Below are 6672 nucleotides of genomic sequence, written 5' to 3' on the forward strand. Positions count from 1 at the left end.
CTAAAGTCACTCAGCAAGTACGATTACTTCCAAACTACCTCTACACAACAAAAGACGACAATCTTAAGCTATGCGGTTACTAAAAGAAAGTTTTTACTCTAGGAGATCCTAGAGGAAGCTAAAGGATAACTTCACAAAACGCTCGTGTTTTTCCCTAGTTTAGGTCTCTTCGATCCCCAACAGCGGTGCCAAATATGGGACGGGTATCTAACCTTGCTCCTATCTTATTACAGACATAGAGAGAACCACGATTAAATTGTCAATCCATGGGACGAAGTTGATTCGACTAATGCATAGAGGCTACAAGAGGTTGTCAATCTCTCGAAAAACAACAAACAACTCGCATCTAACTCAAGCCACACTCAAGTGACTGAAATCACCAAAAGCCAATCGCTCATCGGCAAACAAATGACATCCGTTACAGCATCAAATGACATCCAAACGTTGGTGAAGCCCGACAGTGTCGACCCATGGAGACGCAAGAAGTCCATGCATGGCGGTTTGCAGGCAAGTGGCAGACACATTGGGCACGTTTTTTATGGTGTTAGGGGACAGGTATATCGAGGGCGAGCATTTGCTAGTGGAAACTGCAAGGGTTTCCTGCTATCACAGGCGGCAGGAGCAAAGGTGGATATCATCGGCTTGTGAGCGAGGCAAGGGGTGCTGGATGCAAGTACCATCAAGTTTGTGATATGGGATTTGGGGCAGGCTGTCTGCACGACACTCGACTATCCAGATGTGTATGCCAAATGTGGCTTCTAGGAGAGCGAGTATGGCTTCCCCCCATATTGGTCGAGGATAGCCATCTCAAAGGTTTTTATGAGCGCGAAGCAAATGTCTTGCCAATCATCAGGTATTGAAACTTGTATCGGATTATGATTTAGTATGATCGGAGCTTCACGCGGTCACCGCTTGCTTTGTTCGCGGGAGTGCACTCTAAGTCAAAAAAGCCTTGAGTTCAAGGGAAAAAAAAAGAAGGTTGCAGGACGAGCCCCAGAAAAAGCATGGCCACCATCTGTGTGGTGGTGCATGGCCAAGACTGGAAACGAGGCCACTTGTTGGTGCTTGCAATAGAGGTGGCACTGAGTGGAGAGGCCGCCAAGGGCCAGGGATTAGGGGCTGCATGAGAAGCGGCCAGTGGAATCAAGGCGCGGGCCAGAAGGTAAACCAGGGGGTCATGGGCTGGTGGGGACTGTTGCAAGGACGAGGGGCTGCAGGGCCTTGAGATGGTTGCAGAGGAGATGGCGGGCTTGATCAAAGGAATCCAAGGGGGCTGGCCAGTGTAGGGAGGCCGCTTGGAGTGCAGGGAGCTTGGTTGAAGGTGGCCAGGGTCAAGGAGCTGCAGTTGGTAAGAGGGCCACAAAGGGCCACCAGATTGAAGCAAGAAGGGGTTCAGGTTGCAGAGAAGGGGAGCCGCCAGAGGGCCGGCAAGGAGAAGAAGAAGGTGGAGCTGCAGGACCGCCAGGAGTGAAAGCAAGGGTACAAGGCTGAGGTGTTGTACATGGTGTGTCTTTTGGAGGGGATGCATGCCTCCGAGCACCGAAAGCAAGGTGATCAACTACGTCAGGAAGCAAGTGCTAGATGATCGATGGTTGCATGAGAAGAGGAGAAGGCCGGTCTGTTTGGGACTACAGTTGACCAAGTACTGCCAAAGGAAGAGTCACCATATCAAGTGAGCAGACTTGGGAGGTCGGCTTCAGAGGGTGGTGTCACCATAAGGAGAGGGCTGCATGGGGAGCATTTGTAGAGCAAGAGAGCCACCAACGAGGGCTTCAGTGGTTGTTCAACAGGTGGCAAAAAAATTTCGAGAGTGTGTGCTTCTTGAAGATGGTGTATTGAGTTTGTTTTGATGATAGTATAGCAATCATTGCCGGGTCTAAGTTTAAGTTTGCGTATTCCATCTCGACTATCTCGTCTCGTTCATAGCGCCCGTGGTAGCGGTGGCTCCGGGTCTTTTGTGCGTGTGTGCAGAGAGAGAGAGGGAGAGAGAGAGATTGATTGTGGTTGCAGATTGAGTGTGGTTTTGTATGCGATCGAGGCTTGCGAGGTCTCCCGGTGTGAGTGTGTTTACAGATACGGGTACATTGGTGTGTGCATCAGTAAATGTGATTGTGTGTAGCCGAAGTTGCTCGTAGGCGAGTCCATGATGTGAAGGTTGGCAGAAAGTGTGCGTGCGTGTATGTTTTTGTGTGGTTTGGGGTGCCGGGTATTCGTTGGGCTATAGAGAGGCAGTTAGCTTGTGTATCGGGTGTGTTCCCATTTTCCCCATCCCATCAGTGGTGCCCCCACTAAGGATCTACTGATTGCTCCTCAGTGAAGTTTTAAAGCCTGGAGATGATGCATGATATTGACTTGGTGCTTGCTGGAGAAGAAGAGGCTGCAGATTGGTTTTTCGATCTGGAGCTATACCTGTTGTTGCAGTTGAGGATTTGTGGACATGAAGCTAAATTGAAGGCCCTACCATTCGTTCTACAAGGACGAGCCTAAACCTAGTTTGAAGGATTGAAGGTTGCAGATCGCCAGTCTCAATGAGCGAGGTTCGCAAACAGTTTGTTGAAGCTTTTCAAAAACGGGTTTCTCCATCAGACTTGGGTGAACAATTGAGCAAGCTCAAGCAGGATGTAAGTGAAGATTTTGCTTTGTTTTTGGGTAAATTTGAATCTATTTGGGGGAGACTAGCTGTTGTGACATGTGTGCGAAATGGAGATCATTTCAAGCAAGAGCAGTTTCTAGCATGCTTGCATCCGCAAATCAAAGAGAAGGTTGAGTGCGGTGGTGCTGAGGAGTATGCGCAAATGGTTTGCTTGGCAAAGGCAAAGAGCAAGAAAGCAAAGAAGAAGCTGGAGACGGGTTTGTTGAAGCCGGCAGACTATGGATATAGCTCGACAATGGAGTTGCGTCATGCCATCAAGCCAGAGGGAAGTTCAAGCGTGAAAGAGGTAGCTGCTTTGCCATTGGTAAGCCATTCTGGTTCTTCATTTCAATTTGTGCCTCCAATGTGGTGTGATGTTGTACAAGAGTCTGTTAGCTCGGCTAGCAAGGATGCGCTCTTGGTCGAAGCGTGTATGCATGAAGACTCAAAGGAAGTTATGGGTCAGAGCTCACAAAAAAAGTTTGAAGCTGTTGGCAAAGCAATGGTCGAAGTTGTACAGGAAGAAGCTAGCAAATTAAGGGGTTGGGCAACCTTGCTCTACTCAGTGTATTGAAGAGCAGCAGTGCATTCCAGAAAGTGTTGGTGATGTCGACCTACCAAAAATCGAGGTAATAGATCATGGCTTTCTCTTTTGCGTAGCAGATGATGTGATTATAGAAGAAGTCCTTGAAGAGCAGGCAAAGGTGGGTGGTCGAGCAATCCGATTTGCTCTCGCATGATGTGGTTGAAGACAAAGTGTCAAAGGCTATGACAGACAAATACTTGCATGATGAGTCAGGTATGGAATGTATGCCGTTTGAAGGATCTACAACAGAGGGTATGCTTGGCACACAGGTAGGTTGGGCTATGCAAGAAGCAACGGTAGTGGAAGACAGGTTGCTAAAGGTGGGTGTTCTGCTATTGGTGCTCATGCTCTTGAAAGTTGCTTTACAGGTAGTTTTGCACCGTTTGCAAAGCTCTCTTGATGAGGGGTCTGTTATGGAGAGCTCTCTAGCAGGTGAGAGAAAAATGATGTATGGTGCAGATGCTTCGCAGGTTGGTGTACAGGTTCATTCAGTGTATGAAGCCGGCGTATGGATATAAGTAGTTGAAGGTCGGTGCTATGCCAAGCTGCACAAGAGGCTTGTTTTCGGGTTTACAGGTGCAAAAAAAAGGTTGATTATGCATATACTATGGACACATGGTTGTGCTCAATGCCATGTGTTTGATATCAGCGGAGTTTGCATCACACTTGGGAAAGCTCGAGGCTTTCCATTTGATCCGGGGGGTTTATACAGCTGATACGATCTCCTCTCTATCTATTTATCTATACAGTTCTACTATATATAGCTTCTTATTATGCTATTATGTTCTTGCTTCTTATGCAGTTTTCTCATACCTAAATAATGCTACTGTTGAGCATGAATGCTCAACGAGAGGTTGGGCAATGATGGTGCAGCCCGACAGTGTCGACCCATCGAGAGGCAAGAAGTCCATGCATGGTGGTTTTCAGGCAAGTGGCAGAGACATTGGGCAAGTTTCTGATGGTGTTAGGGGATAGGTATATCGAGATCGAGCATTTGTTAGTGGAAACTGCAAGGGTTTCCTGCTATCACAGGCAGCAGGAGCAAAGGTTGATATCATCAGCTTGTGAGCGAGGCAAGGCGTGCTGGATGCATGTACCATCAAGTTTGTGATATGGAATCTGGGGCAGGCTGTCTACACGACTCTCGACTATCCAGATGTGTATGCCAAATGTGGCTTCTAGCAGAGAGAGTATGGCTTCCCCCCATATTGGTCGAGGATAGCCATCTCAAAGGTTTTTATGAGCGCGAAGCAAATGTCTTGCCAATCATCAGGTATTGAAACTTGTATCGGATTATGATTTAGTATGATCGGAGCTTCACGCGGTCACCGCTTGCTTTGTTCGCGGGAGTGCACTCTAAGTCAAAAAAGCCTTGAGTTCAAGGGAAAAAAAAGAAGGCTGTAGGTGACGAGCACCAGAAAAAGCATGGCCACCATCTGTGTGGTGGTGCATGGCCAAGACTGGAAACGAGGCCACTTGTTGGTGCATGCAGTAGAGGTGGCTCTGAGTGGAGAGGCCGCCAAGGGCCAGGGATAAGGGGCTGCATGAGAAGCGTCCATTGGCATCAAGGGGCGGGTCCATAAGGTAAGCCAGGGGGTCATGGGCTGGTGGGGCTGTTGCAAGGACGAGGGGCTGCAGGGCCTTGAGATGGTTGCAGAGGAGATGGCGGGCTTGATCAAAGGAATCCGAGGGGGCTGGCCAGTGTAGGGAGGCCGCTTGGAGCGCAGGGAGCTTGGTTAAAGGCAGCCAGGGTCGAGGAGCTGCAGTTGGTAAGAGGGCCACAGAGGGCCGCCAGATTGAAGCAAGAAGGGGTTCAGGTTGCAGAGAAGGGGGGCTGCCAGAGGGCCGGCGAGGAGAAGAAGGAGGTGGGGCTGCAGGACCGCCATGAGTGAAAGCAAGGATACAAGGCTGAGGTGATGTACATGGTGTGTCTTTTGGAGGGGATGGATGCCTCCGAGCACCGCAAGCAAGGTGATCAACTACGTCAGGAAGCAAGTGCTAGATGATCGATGGTTGCATGAGAAGAGAAGGCGGGTCTGTTTGGGACTACAGTTGACCAAGTACTACCAAAGGAAGAGTCACCATATCAAGTGAGCAGACTTGGGAGGTCAGCTTCAGAGGGTGGTGTCACCATAAGGAGAGGCTGGCTGCACGGGGAGCATTTGTAGATCAAGAGAGCTGCCAACGAGGGCTTTGGTGGTTGTTCAACAGGTGGCAAAAAAGATTCGAGTGTGTGTGTCTCAAAGATGGTGTATTGGAGGTCTCCCGGTGTGAGTGTGTTTACAGATACGGGTACGTTGGTCTGTGTGTCAGTAAATGTGATTGTGTGTAGCCGAAGTTGCTCGTAGGCGAGTCCATGATGTGAAGGTTGGCAGAAAGTGTGTGTGCGTGTATGTTTTTGTGTGGTTTGGGGTGTTGTGTATCCGCTAGGCTATAGAGAGGCAATTAGCTTGTGTATCGGGTGTGTTCCCATTTCTTCCATCCCAACGTGACGAAACTTCTAGGACATGTTTATAAGACCTAAGCACACATGTTTATGGTCTCAAATCTCACTTTAGGTCAAGTGCAAAAATCACGATTATTAACAGCAGTGGATTTTTGACATAGTCATTTTCGACCCAGAATGCATCTAAATGTTTAGCAATGATGCCATCTAAATGCTTAGCAATGATGCCCCAATATCCCGCCTATACTTAGTTTTTGATTTTGAAGTGTAAATTCCTACTTATGATGAAATTAGGCTGTGGGTCGGTGACGCCAAAAGCTACAAAATACCGTGAAATGCTTACGTCAATGAGTAGATCTCTTACATGCGGTTGCAATGTAACAGACGCGGCTGCACTACAAGAGGTTGTGTGCTCTTGTGACGCTGTTAGCGACGAAAATACAGTGTGTTTTTATAACCCCCGGCGTCGCTAAAACCGTCGCTAATAGCGTCGCTACGAGAGCGTCGCTATATGCGTCGCTATAGGCGTCGCTATATGCATCGCTATAAGTGTCGCTATATAGAGACGCTCATAGCGACGGTTATAGCGACGTTTACACAGAAGTCTATAGCGACGCTCATAGCGACGCTACAGAGCCATAAATAGCGACGCCCGAGAGAATTTGTTTTTGGTGGCAGGGCATTCACCCATCAAGCATATTGTACTTGATTCACTTTTTAAAAAAAGTGCAAGGGTAGATAATAGACCCAAAATAGTCACCCACAAGACGCATTGTTTGCAAAATTGACAAGCGTAAAATTGACAGTTGTACACATCATAGGCAAAATGAATTGATTGGCAAATGTAATAATGACAAATTGTACAACATCATAGGCATAAAGAATTGATTGGCAAAATGAACTGCGGTGACAAATGTAATAATATACATGGTTCAAAAAGACGTATAAAATCCGTCTCATGATACATAAGCTATGAGAAACCCTAAACTAATGCTATCTAACTACGGC

General features: G+C 47.9%; 1 pseudogene; it reads left to right on the forward strand.

Moving 5' to 3' along the window:
• Positions 1–1106: 1106 nt before the first annotated feature.
• LOC147421182 (uncharacterized) lies at positions 1107–5853 on the forward strand (annotated as a pseudogene).
• Positions 5854–6672: the final 819 nt, after the last annotated feature.

Source organism: Adiantum capillus-veneris, chromosome 28, assembly GCF_014529385.1.
Source record: "Adiantum capillus-veneris isolate H3 chromosome 28, ASM1452938v2, whole genome shotgun sequence".
In the NCBI taxonomy this organism is placed as follows: Eukaryota; Viridiplantae; Streptophyta; class Polypodiopsida; order Polypodiales; family Pteridaceae; genus Adiantum; species Adiantum capillus-veneris.